The sequence below is a fragment of the Alligator sinensis genome, unplaced genomic scaffold (genome assembly GCF_000455745.1).
Source record: "Alligator sinensis unplaced genomic scaffold, ASM45574v1 scaffold913_1, whole genome shotgun sequence".
Taxonomy (NCBI): Eukaryota; Metazoa; Chordata; order Crocodylia; family Alligatoridae; genus Alligator; species Alligator sinensis.
Window position 1 is genome coordinate 244,737 of NW_005842501.1, and position 14,423 is coordinate 259,159.

Sequence of the window (14,423 nt, forward strand, 5' to 3'; positions counted from 1 at the left end):
CAGGGGCAGGGTGCTGCGGTGGACCCAGACCAAAGGGGTTAGCAGCACAGCGCCCCAGAGAAGGGCGGTGCTGCGGTGGTCCCCAGGAAAAGGGGATAGCAGCACAGTGCGCCTGGCAAATGAGAGGTTAGCAGTGCGGTGGGCCTAAAAGACCGGTGGCTCAAGAGGACGTCCCAAAGTGGAATAGATTATTTTAGAGAAGGCCTAGAGTGGTCCTCAAGAGTCCCAAGAGAGGGGCGGTGTTACTAAGAATCCCAGTGAGGGGCACTGTATTAGAGAGAGCCTGGAGCGGGCCCGGTGAGAGCCCAGAAAGGGGCAATAGTATAGAGAGACATACCAGCGTCTATCCCATCTGCGAGGCTTGGGGCGTGGTATTAGGGGTTGGTAGGAGCCACGCATAGCCCATAAGGCTAGGGTGCCTGGGGAGCACCCATCATACCGGGAGACCCCCGGGGGGTCCGGGAACACACGGGGACAGAGGTCCCAGCTATCCGTGCCCAGGGAGTCATAAGGCAGCCTCCCAACATATATTAAACAGCAAAGACGTGGCGGGCGAGAATCAAGGGCGCCCTTGGGCCGAATTGGCATGGAGAGAGGGCCTTAAGGAGATCATGGCCCTCCTATAGGACCCCGCCGTGACAACTATATATGAAGTTTAAAAAATACAACAAACCAGGCCAAAAATATTCAGAAGATTGTTTCATCAGTCCTGTAGTCACTACAGTTAAACATGTCTCAATTCAGATTCACATCACAAAATCTTGCTTTCTTGAGTGTCTTGACAGTGTTTCCAGTACTTTACTATTAGTCATTTCTACACCCGAGTTAATATTACCACACCTGAGTTAAGGCTGGGGGCGAGGGAGAGGGAGGTAGTGCCTGCTAGGCTGAGGAGCGGGTGGGTAGGGGAAAAAAGCAGCAGCACTGAATTCATAAAAGCTTGAACAGGAACAGTCCTTTCACTGAAGTGAGCATGTATTGAACAGAAGGGAACAACCCTGTAGAGTCTTGCTGGCTTTGATCGTGGACTACAAATCTGAGGCACCTGGAAGCAAGAAGAGGAAGTGATGAGCAACCCTGCATAGACCTGCTTCTGTGATTCTGGACTGCAAATCCCAGAAACCTCAGGGGGCAGCAGGAGGAGGAAGTGAACACGCAGCCTATATTGGGATGCTGGGGGACTGATTTAACTTGAACCAGGAAGGGGTCTGGGAAAGAAGTTTCATAAACCAGTTTGACCTAAATCAGTTAAGTCTGATACTATATTCAACCAGGCTTATCTTAAACCAGTTTCAGCCATTTTGAAACTGGTTTATGTGCACTGAGCTTCTTTTCTGTTACAGGTTTAAACCAGTTTCTGAAGACTTAAACTAGTTTATGTGCAACTTCTGTCCCTAACCTTGGAGAGCATTGACCACTTTTTTTTCCCACCTGTTCATAAGTATTATGATACAAAATACGGGATTTTGGAGGTAACGTGCCAGGTCTGACTCTCATAAATTTGTATAGGTTCCATCACAGGGCATTGTGTTGACTTAATGCAGCTGAAGGGAACCTGTGGCAATTCCTACCAATTTAGGAGGTGGCTCAGGAAAACAGGGTGAATGGGTTGTGAGTTTTGGATACTTTGGGGCCATCCCAAGGGAAGCTGAGAGTGGTGTGTTCCAGATCTGGTACAGTGACACCTGGCACCTTTTCTGACAAGAGAAAACAGTCACAATAAAACCTGTTGGAGCGTCAAAATATCACTGCCTATTTTCAATTGATAAGGACATTTTTAGTTGGTTGTTGATCTCAGAGCACTGTCTGATAGGAAACTAAGTGACCCAGGGCATGTTTCCATCAGAGAGTGAATTGGGCAAAAACAGTTGGCATTTTAAAATCTGTCCCCATCCAAATAGTTTTATTAACAAGTGTTGAAAAAAGAGGGGCTGGAAAAGTAAAATCCCATCAGAGGTAGCATTCTATTTGTTGGCATATAATCTCATTTGGTGGCTTTCCAAGATTAAAAAGAATCTAGGAAAACTGCATCAGTTTTCATGTGCTACCTCTAGTCCATTGCTGGAAGGATCAAGCTGCAGAAAAGTGGCTGCAGGGCAGTGATCCTACTTTTGCTATAGGAACAGATCTATATAACAGTGAAAGTAAGGTATTCATGACCAGGCAAAGTATTATAGCTTATAGCTTTTGCCAAATGGTTTGTTTCATTTCTTAATGTCACCACCAGCATTGTCACTCATTAAATAGTAGGGGCTAATTGCTGCATATGTTGTTAAGTATGGTAATTTTCTCTGATTTCAAAAAGAAATCTTACCTTGTGAAAATCAGCCTTCATTTAGCAAGTGGTGAAAGGAGAGAATAAGATAAAGACTATTTTCTGTGAGTTATTTATATGCATTGAGCATTAAATTAAAGAAGTATGGATAAAGAAATTTAAAGGTTTGTAAAAGTTCTTGTATAGCTGCTCATTTTTATCTTCTACTAGTTCTATAGCCAAACCTGCATTATCTTACTTCAGTAGCTTGTGTGTGTGTGTGTAATTCCTTTGAAATGTCCTTGTTTTTCTGTAATGTAAAAGACATTTTTATTCTTGACAAAGAGATTGCAAGAGATAAGCAACCTATTTTAATACCACTAATCTGCCAAAATGCTATTTTATAAGGAGGCTCTCGGAGTGGGTTGTGAACTACACACCTAAAACACCGCGATTTATACCTGTGGTACAGAGCAGCAGCCAGAATGATAACTGGTACATACTCTGTTAGTGGAGGGAGGGAAATTAGTGGTCAAGTACAAACTCATACCCTTACTGTCCACATTTTAGGAAGGCCACAGTTCTGTTAGCAACAGTAAAATTGAAAGCAACACATTTCATCTGTTCTGCCTCAGAAGAATAAAGGGTTTACTCACCTCTGCCTGAACCTGAACCTGTGCCTAGACAGAGAGGTAAGACTACCCAACTGGTTGCTTAGACATTTCCTTTTTTTGTTCTTCCAGTATTAATAGTCATAAGTATGCCAATTAGGTTTATGAAAATGTTAATGAAGTTTGTCTTCTGAAAAGGGCCTCACAAACATAATCCTAAAAATTTCCATTCCTTCCCACTTGGAGCATTCATGGCACCTTCTTCATAGATTTCATAGACATTAGGGCTGGAAGGGACCTCAGAAGATCGAGTCCAGCCCCCTGCCCCAGGAGCAGGAAGTCAGCTGGGGTCAAAGGATCCCAGCAAGATTAGCATCCAAATGTCTCTTAAAGGAGTCCAGAGTAGGTGCTTGTACCACCTCTAGAGGCAGTCTGTTCCAGGCCTTGGGGGCTCGGGCAGTAAAGAAGTTCTTCTTTATGTCCAGCCTGAAACGGTCTTGGAGGAGTTTGACCGTTTGACCTTGTCATCCCTTGAGACGCTCTGGTGAACAGGCATTCCCCCAGATCCTGATGTATACCCCTTATATTCTTATAGGCAGCCACCAGGTCCCCCCCTGAGCCTGTGCTTTTCCAGGCTGAAGAGTCCCACAGCTCTCAGCCTCTCATCATAAGGCCTGTTCTCCTGCCCTCTGATCAACTGTGGCTCTCCTTTGGACTCTTGTAAGCTTCTCGACATTCTTCTTGAATTGTGGAGCCCAGAATTGGATACAGTACTCCAGCTGTGGCCTCACCAAGGCCGAGGGCAGCAGGAAGATGACATCCTGGGATTTGCTTGAGAAGCATCTCTGGATGCAAGCCAGAGTTTTGCTCACTTTACCAGCTGTGACATCACGTTGGTGGCTCATATTCATCTTGTGGTCAATCATGACCCCCAAGTCCCTTTCGGCCATGGTGCTAGCAAGTGTAACACTGCCTAGCCTATAAGCGTGCTGCGGGTTTTTTTCCCCAGGGTGGAATACCTTGCATTTTTTGGTGTTGAGCACCATCAGGTTTTCATCTGCTCACTTTCTGAGCCTGTCCAGGTTGTCCTGGATCACCATCCTGTTCTCAGGTGTGGACGCTTTACCCCAAAGTTTTGTGTCATCAGCAAACTTGGCCAGTCCACTTCTGAAACCAATATCCACATCATTAATAAAGATGTTAAATAATATAGGCCCAAGGATGGAGCCTTGGAGGACCCCACTGGTCACGGTGCACTATGATGATTTACTTCTGTTGACTACCACTGTTTAGGTCTGACCTCTGAGCCAATTCCTCAGCCATCGGACTGTGGTATAGCTGAGGCCACAATTGGCCAATTTTTCCATGAGATGATCGTGGGACACCAAAGCGAAGGCTTTTTTCAAAATCAAGATATATGACATCAATTTCCTCCCCCTTGTCATAGAAGGAGATGGGATTGGTCAGGCAAGACCTACCTGCAACAAACCTGTGCTGGCTATCTCCCAGGATGTTGCCATCAGCCAGTTTGTCAAGAATGGTCTTTGATAATTTTTTCCAAGATTTTCTCTGGGATAGAGGTCAGGCTGATAGGCCTATAGTTTTCCAGATCTACTTTCCTCCCTTTCTTGATGATGGGCACCACGGGCCTTCTTCCAATCTTCGGGCACTTCACGTGAGTGCTGTGCGGGCCGGGAGCGATCCGGGCCCTTTTTCGCGCTGTGCGGGCTGTGGCCAGCAGCCCGGGCACGCTGGGTCGGAGAAAACAGGCAACACGCTAGAATTAGGCACGGATGCTTAATGGTTGATTCAAGATTGTTTACTTACACTGAAGATGGTCGCGGTGTAGGCTGGACAGTTTCCCAGGCACAGCTCTGCTTAAATCCTCGTTTGAGGACTCAGACAATATTCGGATCACTCCCACGGAGTTGTCGAGGCTCCGTGGATCCTTTTGCGCGCAGGGAGAGGGATACGTCGAGGATTGCGAACGGCTACAGGGAGAGGCTAGAGGCTGATCCGACCCCTGTTGCCTGCTTGAAATGTGCTGGGTCCGATAGGCTCCGCAGCGCTTAGAGATCTTCACACAGCGTGAAGTCTCCTCCTCCTGGTGTTCGTGGAGTCCTCCAACTTGGGCAGAAACCACTCAAGCCTTTTATACGGCTAGCAAGCCAATCGCTAGCTGCCACGTGTGAATAATTTCACGCAAGCCAATAATGGGGCTCGAATTATAATACAAATGGCGGGAACTCTTTGCAAAGTGCATTTCTGTGCTGCAAAGAAGAAATGCACACTGCAAAGAAAGCTACAAATTGGCGGGAAAATAATTCAGTGGTGCCAAAGCACACACAAAACAAAATCACACCTTTGGGTTGTGACAAGTGCCATGAGTTCTTGAAGATCCATGGCTGAGCTATGATGCCTGCCAGCTCCTTAAGTACCCTGGGGTGTAAACTGTCTGGGCCAGCTGACTTGAAGGTGTCCAGCCTCTCAAGGTGTTCCTTCACATGGTCTACACTGATGAAGGGTAACAATTCTCCTTCACCCTGGCCATGCCGTATCATATTGAGCAGGGCCAGCCCTTGGGGCTGGTGAAAAACCGGCACAAAATACCCATTAAGCAGGTTGGCTTTTTCCTGGGTGTCGGTTGTCAATTGTCCCATATGATTTAGCCGGGGTCCAATGTTACCCTTACTTTTCCTTGTCTTTTTTTTCTTGTCTTTGATACATGTAGCCAGTTGGAGTTCAGTTGCATACTTGGCTTTCCTGGTTTGCTCCCTACAGGTCTGGACCACTGCAGAATATTCCTCCTTTGGGGTGGATTCAGTCTTCCATCCATTATAGTTCTTTCTTTTTAGGTGCAGGAGGTCCACTAGTTCCCTGCAGAGCCAAGGGGGCTGCTGTGCCCTTTTGCTGCCTTTCCTCTGAGACGGGATAGACATTGCTTGTGCTTTCAGGATCACTCCCTTGAGGAGCAACCACTCTTCCTGAACTCCCCTCCCCTTTGGGTTGTGGTCCCTTAGGGCCTTGCCAGCAAGCCTCCTGAGCTTGTCAAAGTCAGCTTTCCTGAAGTCGAGGACTTCTGCTTTGACTACTTGCTAGCTTTACAGTGGACAGTGAAGGTGATCAGCTCATGGTTGCTGTCTCCCAGTTTCCCTTCGATCATTAGGTTGCTGATTCGATCATCCCCGGCTGCCAGTACCAGGTTGAGCAGTGCTTTGCCTCTCGTTGGTCCATAGACTTCTTGAGTCAGAGCTCGTCCACACACAAGGAAGTTTTGCAACCATTCGGATTTGGCTGAGTGCTCTTCCCACGAGATGTCTGGGTAGTTGAAGTCTCCTATGACAGCCATGCACTGGAAGCATGCAGATTCTGGAGCATTCGTAATTGTTCTTGACTGTTCTATATTATCTTAAGTGATCTGTCAAAGTAAAAAGTGAAGGAGTATCTAGATTATGGAAGTGTCTTGATTAGAAAAGGTAATATCATGCAACAGAATTCCTCCTCACTCTGCCGCCGCCCCCCCCCACAAAGTAGCACCATACTAAGGATGTCAGAACTGCTGCTCTTCTATTATTTCGCTCCCTGCTCATCTGTGCATTTGGAATGCTATGTTTGTTAACTCATAAATGCCCCCACCTGGTGATATTCTCTCTCAATTTTTTAGTGCTTTCTTTCAAATGTCAACATATTGCTTGGTCCAGACCTTGGTTTGTGTCACAGTCACTTTAGCACTTCAGTGGCTGTCCTGGGAAGTTTTCTGTAGGTAATGAGATTTTCCAATGGTGAAGATCTGGTGTATTGTCTCCTGTGCTCCTCCCCCATTTGTGTAGCCATGGCACAGAGGCCTAATTGAAATGAAAGAGCTATGGCATGGCAGTTTACTTCCCCACCAAGTACTCATCTGTTGGCATCTTGAGGCATTGATTTTTGCTGCAGGGAGTAGCGCAAAACAGAGCTGACTTAGGACAAGGAGCATAAGAAAGCCTTCTTGAGTTGTGCTGTACACTCCACTGATGCAGCTGTCTATTATTTTCCTGTCTGCTCAGATTACTTGCTGCAAAAATCTTTCTTTTAGTCTCAAGATGGCACATGATGCATTAGTTTAGGGGTTTTTGTTTATACTCTTTTTCCTATGATTTTGCTCAAAAAGCAAACTCTTTGGAATTCATTGACCCACTTGCTCTTTGGGGATTTGAAAAAGTGTTAGACAGGGGAGAGGCTTGGAATTTTATGGGCTGCTTTCCATGTAACTGCAAATGTGCCAAAGACTCCTTAATAGCTTCAGCCATTAAATGAAGATCGTCTTGTTTGCTGCATTCTTTTCCAATATGTGCTATAATTAATACTGCCGGACTAGTGTACTTGTTTGCTTTAAGTCCTAGAATAAACCACATAATAAATAACCTTACAGAGCCTTTTTTTCATTTATTTGAGAATTGCTGAGGAAGTCCCCAGGTGGTCTCCAGCATATTGAGACCTGAGCACACACTGGTTCTACTCAGTTACGTACTACTATAAACTAAACTTAGTCCAGTAGATTTACTCCTGATAGATGCTAGGGAAATCAAAAGAAATAGCTTCTTAGTGTAACTGGACAGCTTGCTGGCTTTTTGCCAGTTACCCAGGTACTCCTTATCGGGGATCCTAGTTTTTCTGTTTAAAAATTTTGAATTCAGTGATTAAGACACCCAAAATCTGTGTTTTTCTGCGATTAAAATGAAATGACACTATACACACGTGTGTGTGTGTGTGTGTGTGTGTGTGTGTGTGTGTGTGTATTACTTGAATACAATATTTTGTTGATACATTTACCATTTTAAAGCAGTTTGAAAGCCCAATAGTGCCTCAGTCACTATAATAAAATAAATTCTAAATACTTATACATTTTGGTGTTTGATTTTGTTTTTTTTTATAATGAAAAGTTAGAGCTTCCCCTGCCCCCTTTGCTCACTAGGATGTGGGTCCAACTGCAGCTGTCCCCCATGCCACTTTCTGGTGTGGTGCTCTTTGCTCCCAACCCACAGCTCCCTGGCCCTGCCAGTGCCCTTCACTCCTGACCCGCTGCTCCTTGCCCCCAGGCCCCCAGTGTGTGAGGAAGGGAGTGGGTGTGGGGGGAAGGTGGGGGGTGGTGCAAGTGACAGTGTGGGGGTCACATGCCCCCTGAAATTTCTGTGCCAACAGCAGGCTGCAGGGCTGTAGCAGGAACTAGCTCTGAAGAGGAGCTGCCTTTGAAGCCCAGCAGATGGGACCCGGTGTGTGAGGGAGCACCATGCTACTATGGTGAGGTGTGCAAAATGTGGCGGCACTAGCATGGAGTTGTGCCTCTGCTACTGTCAGGCAGGCAGGGGGTGCCTCACCTTGGTGGTGAAGACCATGGAGGTGGCTCCTGACTGGAGCTGCTCTGGCCCTGCTGTGGCCCCACACCCCACTGTAGGTGCAGAAATCTTAGGGGGACATGCCCCCCACATGCCTGCTGTGTGACCTGTGGCCTGTGCTGTTTTGCCCCTTACCCACCCAACATGTGGCCTGTCCCCCTTCCCCTCCACCCTCAACATGGCCTTTGCCCCATCCCCTTCCTTCGTCCCTAGCCCCCATAGATTTATCTGGAGGGAGCTGCAGGAGCTGCTTTCCACCGCTGCCTGGCTTCCGCGTACATGTGTGCGCGCATGTGCAGGCAGTGCCCTCTGCCTTGATTGCCCTTCTCCCACTCCCCTGCAGCCCCTTGCAGGCTGGAACTCCACCAACTTGCAAAGCAAAACCCATGGTTTCCTGCGTTTTTTCTCCTTTAAAAGAGAAAAATCAACATTTTTCTCTGCTGAAGGAGAAAGTCCTCGTTTTTCTTCATTTTTCCACAGCAAACAGAGAACCTGGATCCCTGATCATTATAAAGTTAAGTATTGATATTTTTTATACAATAAATGAATTGTATTAACTGTCCCTTATTTGCGGTGTTTATATGTGTTCTTGATCATTTGTTACTTGCATTTTGGATGGGAATGCTTCACAAGAATTTTTCTGTCTGCTATGGCAGAACTAAGTTTACAGAACTAAATTGCTCTTGTTCTTTTCTTCTCTTTGGCAAAAGACAGGCTAACACATCTCTTTCCAAAGTGGCATTGGATGGGATTATTTCAATACTAGAGTCAAAGGCAAGAAGGCTGGATTTTTGGATAAACTTGCTAGGTTCTCATGACATAATTTTTCCTTCCTAATAGGAACAGAAAAATAATATGGATACCTTTTCGGAAGAGTTTCAGCCTTTTAAATGAAGGCAGAAGCCTTTCCTGATTTGGCATAGTATTATTAATTTGCTTCTCTGCCTGTAGGATCTTTTGAAGCATGAGAGCTTTTTATAATAGGATATAATGCTTAGCTTACCTACTTCAGAGAAAATTGTGGAAAATGTTACACTGTGACCATTGTTCCTTTGTGAAAAGAATATGCTAAAGTTACAGAAAGACCAGGCATGTGATAAAGGCATAATGGAATCCTAATTCTGAACTTTTATATTAGCTTTTTTAAAAGGAGTGCAATGGAGGACAACACAGACTTAGGATCAGCCGTTAACATGAATCAAAACTGAGATTACCAGGCAAACACTGTTCAACTGGAGATGAGGTTGTAAGTACATTTCAGCCTTGTAAGAAAATAACATGCTCAAAAGAGAAGGGTAATAATTAAAATGATTGTTGTTAGAAAATAAAATTCTATTTAGCCTAAGGCTGATGAGAGCTATCAATTGGAAACTGAGTGCCAGCATATTTTTTTTTGAGATACGCTACTGTATTTACTCAAATATAAGATGACCCTCCAATAATTAGATTTGAGATATGGAAAATATTATAAATTTACTATAATTTTCCAGACATAGAATCTAATTATTGCTTTGCCTTGAATTTGTCCCTCTTCCCACTGCTATAGCAAGGAAAATAAATCTGGCCCCCTCAACTTCTTCCCCTGGCAGCTACTTCTCTTGCTCCCTGTATTTTTCACACCCTGCTCTCCCTGAGCACATGGAAGTGAAAAGCAAATTTGAAAACACTGACCTTGAAATAAATATACCTGTAGTAAATTTGGATGCATTTCCCATAGACTTAGTTCATCTAGAATTTATGTAGTTTAGCTTTTTTGAAACTGCTGCAAGTTTTAGCACAGGTACTCTATAAACACAATTTTAAGCAGCACTTTAGCACCTACTTCTACATGGTACAAGCTATGCATGATATTAGTCAAAAGGCCCATGATTTACCATAAAGGTAATTGGGCTGGGCCCCATCAGTCAACAGCATTGCAAGCCATGGTGACCTCATTGCTCAGTAAGTGTGTGTACTCCAGATACCCTCTACAAAAGATCCACATGCTAATTAGACCTCCCACTCATGGCTGGAACTGCGTGTTTGTGCCATGAGTCCTGGGATCCTCCAAAAAATTATATTCAGATGAGGCATAGGGCAACCTGGTCTGGCTTCATCTCATGGAAGGCAGGACCACATTAATTGTGTGCAACAGGCTGAGAAAGGGGGGCGACAAAGGAATTCTAGGTGAACTCTTTGCAGCCCTGTTCAGTCATGTTTTCCAGACATTTAATGCTGGAGAAGAAACTGGAATCATTGTAAGTGGGGAAAGAAAGGCACAACTCAAATGTGGAAGTGAAGAGGAAATTGAAATGTATGCAATGTGGTGGCTCGCTGTGACTTGAAAAAGTCAATACTGAGGGGGACTGCACTTAATGGCACTATTATGTATTTTACTCAGATGAGCTACACTAATTTATGCTTGTGGTAGGTTCCCATTGGCATGTTTGCCCAACATGGGCCATGTGTCTTATAGTTATGATCAGTGTGGTCTGCATTTAATCAACCTTGTAGCTGGTTTCTATTACTGAGCATATGCTGCTTTCGGCAGAAGTTTAATGATAATGTATTTATTTAATGAGGTTTCCTTGTTTGTGAATATAAAAGGAAGGGCTTTCTCCCCTCCATGCTGAATGGGTAGAAAAACCTTCTCTTTTATTTGATAAAAGATGGTAATTTCTAGTACTTCTCCTCCTTCCCTGGAGTCTCTCAACTAGTTGGGGGATTTTATCAACATATTTGTGTTGGTTTTTTTACCTGATACTTCAACAAAACTTTTCCTCTAGCAATAAGCTGTATATTAGGGCTATGCGAAACGGCACCATTTTGTTTTGACTTCCGTTTTGAAGGGACAGTGTTTTGTTTTTCTGTTTTGAAGCACTATTCCATTTTGTTTCGTAGAAACAAAATTGCTGTTTCAACGTTTCACCCATAGGCTATAATAGGGAATCATGAAAATACCTATAACTTTGTCATTTCAAGCCTGATTTGGCTGCAAATATCAGAAGTGGTAGCCCTTTCTCAGGGCATGAAGCCTGCCAAGTTTCAAGGAGATAGGTGCAGGGATTTCTTGGAAACTGTACCTCAGATAGTTCAAAGCAAAACTCATATCACTTGCTGGCAGCAGCAGTCTGCTGTCATGCCATGCGCAGATCTGGGGGCCCATGGCCCCTGGGGGGACTGCAAGGCTGTGCTGGACTCTTCCTGGGGGGTGTGGGTCCCTGGATCTGTATGCAGGATGACAGCAGGCTGCTGCTGCTGGCTGGGGCCAGCAACAGTGCCAGCACCCTAGTTTTCCCGGCGCAGCCTGTGCCAAGCGCTGGAAAGAACCAAGTGCTGGGGCTGGCCCTAGCCGGCAGTGGCAGCCTGCTGTCATCCTGCATGTAGATCTGTGAGCCCGCGCTCCCCGGGAGGGCTGTGGGGCTGTGCCAGACTCCTCCTGGGGGGGGCACGGGCCCCTGGATCTGCACATGGGATGGCAGCGGGCTGCCACTGCCAGCTGGGACCAGTGCCAGCACTGGGTTCTTCCTGGTGCTCAGTGTGGGCTGCACTGGGTAGACTTGGGTGCTGGCCCATGATCTGTGTGCAGGCTTTCAGCAGGCTGAAAGTGCAGTGGTAGCCTGCTGAAACCCAATGTGCAGATCTGGGGGCCCACACCCCCTGGCTAGAGCTAGGGAAATAATTAGAGAGCTGGGGAATTGAATAGGAACTAGATGTCAATATCATAGCAGTCCTTCCCCCACTGCTTCCCCTCCCTCTTCTTAGTTTCTGTTTAGCTGCCCAATTTCGAAACTTGAAATGTTTCAAAACTTTCAAAACATTTTGTGTGCCCTCATCTTGTTTTGAAGCCTTTTGTTTTGATTTTGCTGTTTCGCGCTCAGACTTTAGACAAGCTTCATTTATACTCCTCAGGGTTTGAGGGTATATAAATCACAAATTAAAACCCTACTAATCAGTTTTGATATTGACATTAGTCCAGTGAATTTTGTTTTCAACTGATGTTAAATCCACTTTTTAGCAATTAACATATTTATAGAACTGAAAAACTCTGTAGTGAATTTAAGTGGCCTTGTTATTATCATCTTCAATTACAAATGCAAGTTCAGTAATTCAACTGAAGTTAGAGTAAACTGATGGCATAAACAGGAAACAAATGTTAAGAAGGCTGTATGAATACTGAGGGGCTTATTCAACAGATCATGTCCAATAGATTAGCGGTGGCCAAGCTGTGGCACATGTGCTGTAAGTGGCATGGGCAGCCTCTGTTTGTGGCACATGGCAGACCAGTTCAGGGGATAGGTAGGACAATGGCAGATAGGGCAGGGAGCAGAAAACAGAGTGGCAGATTGTATAGGTGAAGATGATCAGAGTAGCACTCAGCTGTACTGTAGCAACGAAGTTTGGCACCTGGGTCAAAGCCTACAGTGGCAGCCTACCCCCGTTCTGCATACAGATTCACTTACAGACCCCATCCTGCACCCTGCCCTGGCTGGGCAGTGCCTGTTGGTGCCCCTTTGCTTCAGCTCCCAGGGCAGTTGCCCCATAGGCCCCCTCCCCGCTATGGTACTGGCACTTGGAGAGGCTTTAGAACTTATTTGTGACATGCGTGCCCAAAAGTTTGGCCCCCACTGCAGTAGACAGTTCCCTGTCTTAATATTGGCATGTGCTTACAGTTTACAAGACAAATCATATAATTATGAATGTTGCATGCCTCCCAAGGCTGGGGGGGCACGGCGACCACCCGCAGGTGGTGACGGGGGCATGGTGGTGGCAAGTGGGAAGCTTCCGCAGGCAGCTGCGGCGGTGTCAGTGGTGAGGGAGGTGGGGTGGCGAGCACCAACCAGTGATCAGTGACCACCTGGAGATACCGCTGGTAGCAGCAGCAGCGGCGGTGGCCAGTGGCGATTGGCAACTGCCTGCAGACACCGCTGGTGGTGTGGATGGCAAGCGGCAACTGCCTGCAGGCACCGTCAACCATTGCCCAGCTCAGGGGGTGCACCACCAATGCATATAATCCTGGTTGTTCTTTAATCTATTCACTCCACAGAGTGACCATCTGCAGCATAAAATACAGCTTTATTTGCAAATGGTTTGTGGGAATTAGGGTCTGGCTCCAGTAAAGGACTGAGAAGATTAAGATTGGATGCTGTATTAACTAAATGTTAGGTACATGCCTCCCCATCCCCTCCAAGGGGAATCCAGAGCCAGTGTTAGTTGCCTTGGCTGCTCTAAGTGCATGGGAATAGTTAGAATATCTAGCTTGCTGAGTAAGGAGCTTCCTAATGTGGTAGGGACAGCTGATGAGAGGGTTGTGCATTCCTCACCTCTTGGGGTTTAGGTCCCTCGGGACTCCACAGAAAGATCCTCTGTCAGTTTGGGGTCCACCCTTTAGAATCCTCTCCCAAAGGTAGGCACTTAACTTTATTTCACCAAAAAACATCCTTCTGAGTGTTCTGGTCTTTGCTGCTTCTGCAGTGCACATTGAGCAGTTATGGTGTTGTATAAAAAAATCAGCTACATCAGAGCCTAAAGAGTTGTGCTCTCTCTAGTTCAATCAGGCTTGCATTCTTTTTTTGCGTGGTAGCACGGCTTCAATAGCAGTTATGGAGAGAGCCCCCACTCAGTCTAGTTTTTAGACTAGTATTTAGGACACACCCCTGCAAGGTAGGAGAGCTGGAGTTCAAACCTCTTGGTATAGAGAAGCATTTGGCCTAGGGTCTCCTACTTCCTGGGAGAGGGCTTCCTTCTTTACCAGTGGCCCTGTTTGTTTATTTATTTATTTATTTTTTTAAAGGTTAAATGGTGGCTACTACTGCATTTTGTAGGAAGCCTGATTCTGTCAGTGTGTGTTAGCTGTTTCCAGAGCATGCCTACCAGATTGCTTCCTCCGTCTCCTAAGTGGCTTAGTTTCTGGATCCTATCACATGGGACCTATCACTACCTAAACTCTAGGCGATTGGAGACCTTTAGAGTAAAAAAGTGACTTTAAACTGACTCGAGTGAATTTCTGCATGCCCAGAATTAAATAACAGCTAAGTTGAGGTGTATAGATCATAATTTTGCATGTAGGTGCCTAAAGTCTGTTTAGGCAATGCTTTAATCACTGAAGTCCTTCTTGAATCTAGACATCCCATTATAACCCAGGTTCCATAGATGAGTTTGGCCTTGTACATCAAGAGATGCAGTATGATTCACCCTCTTTCC

The 14,423-nt window shown here is 45.6% G+C and overlaps 1 protein-coding gene across 1 annotated transcript in view; it reads left to right on the forward strand.

Moving 5' to 3' along the window:
* Positions 1-9,268: 9,268 nt before the first annotated feature.
* The window catches only part of THSD4 (thrombospondin type 1 domain containing 4), a 675,583-nt gene continuing 670,428 nt past the window's right edge, over positions 9,269-14,423 (forward strand). Inside the window, exon 1 of the mRNA XM_025213010.1 lies at positions 9,269-9,486. The gene's annotated coding sequence lies outside the window, so the exon portion shown is untranslated. The remainder of the gene's footprint in view (positions 9,487-14,423) is intronic.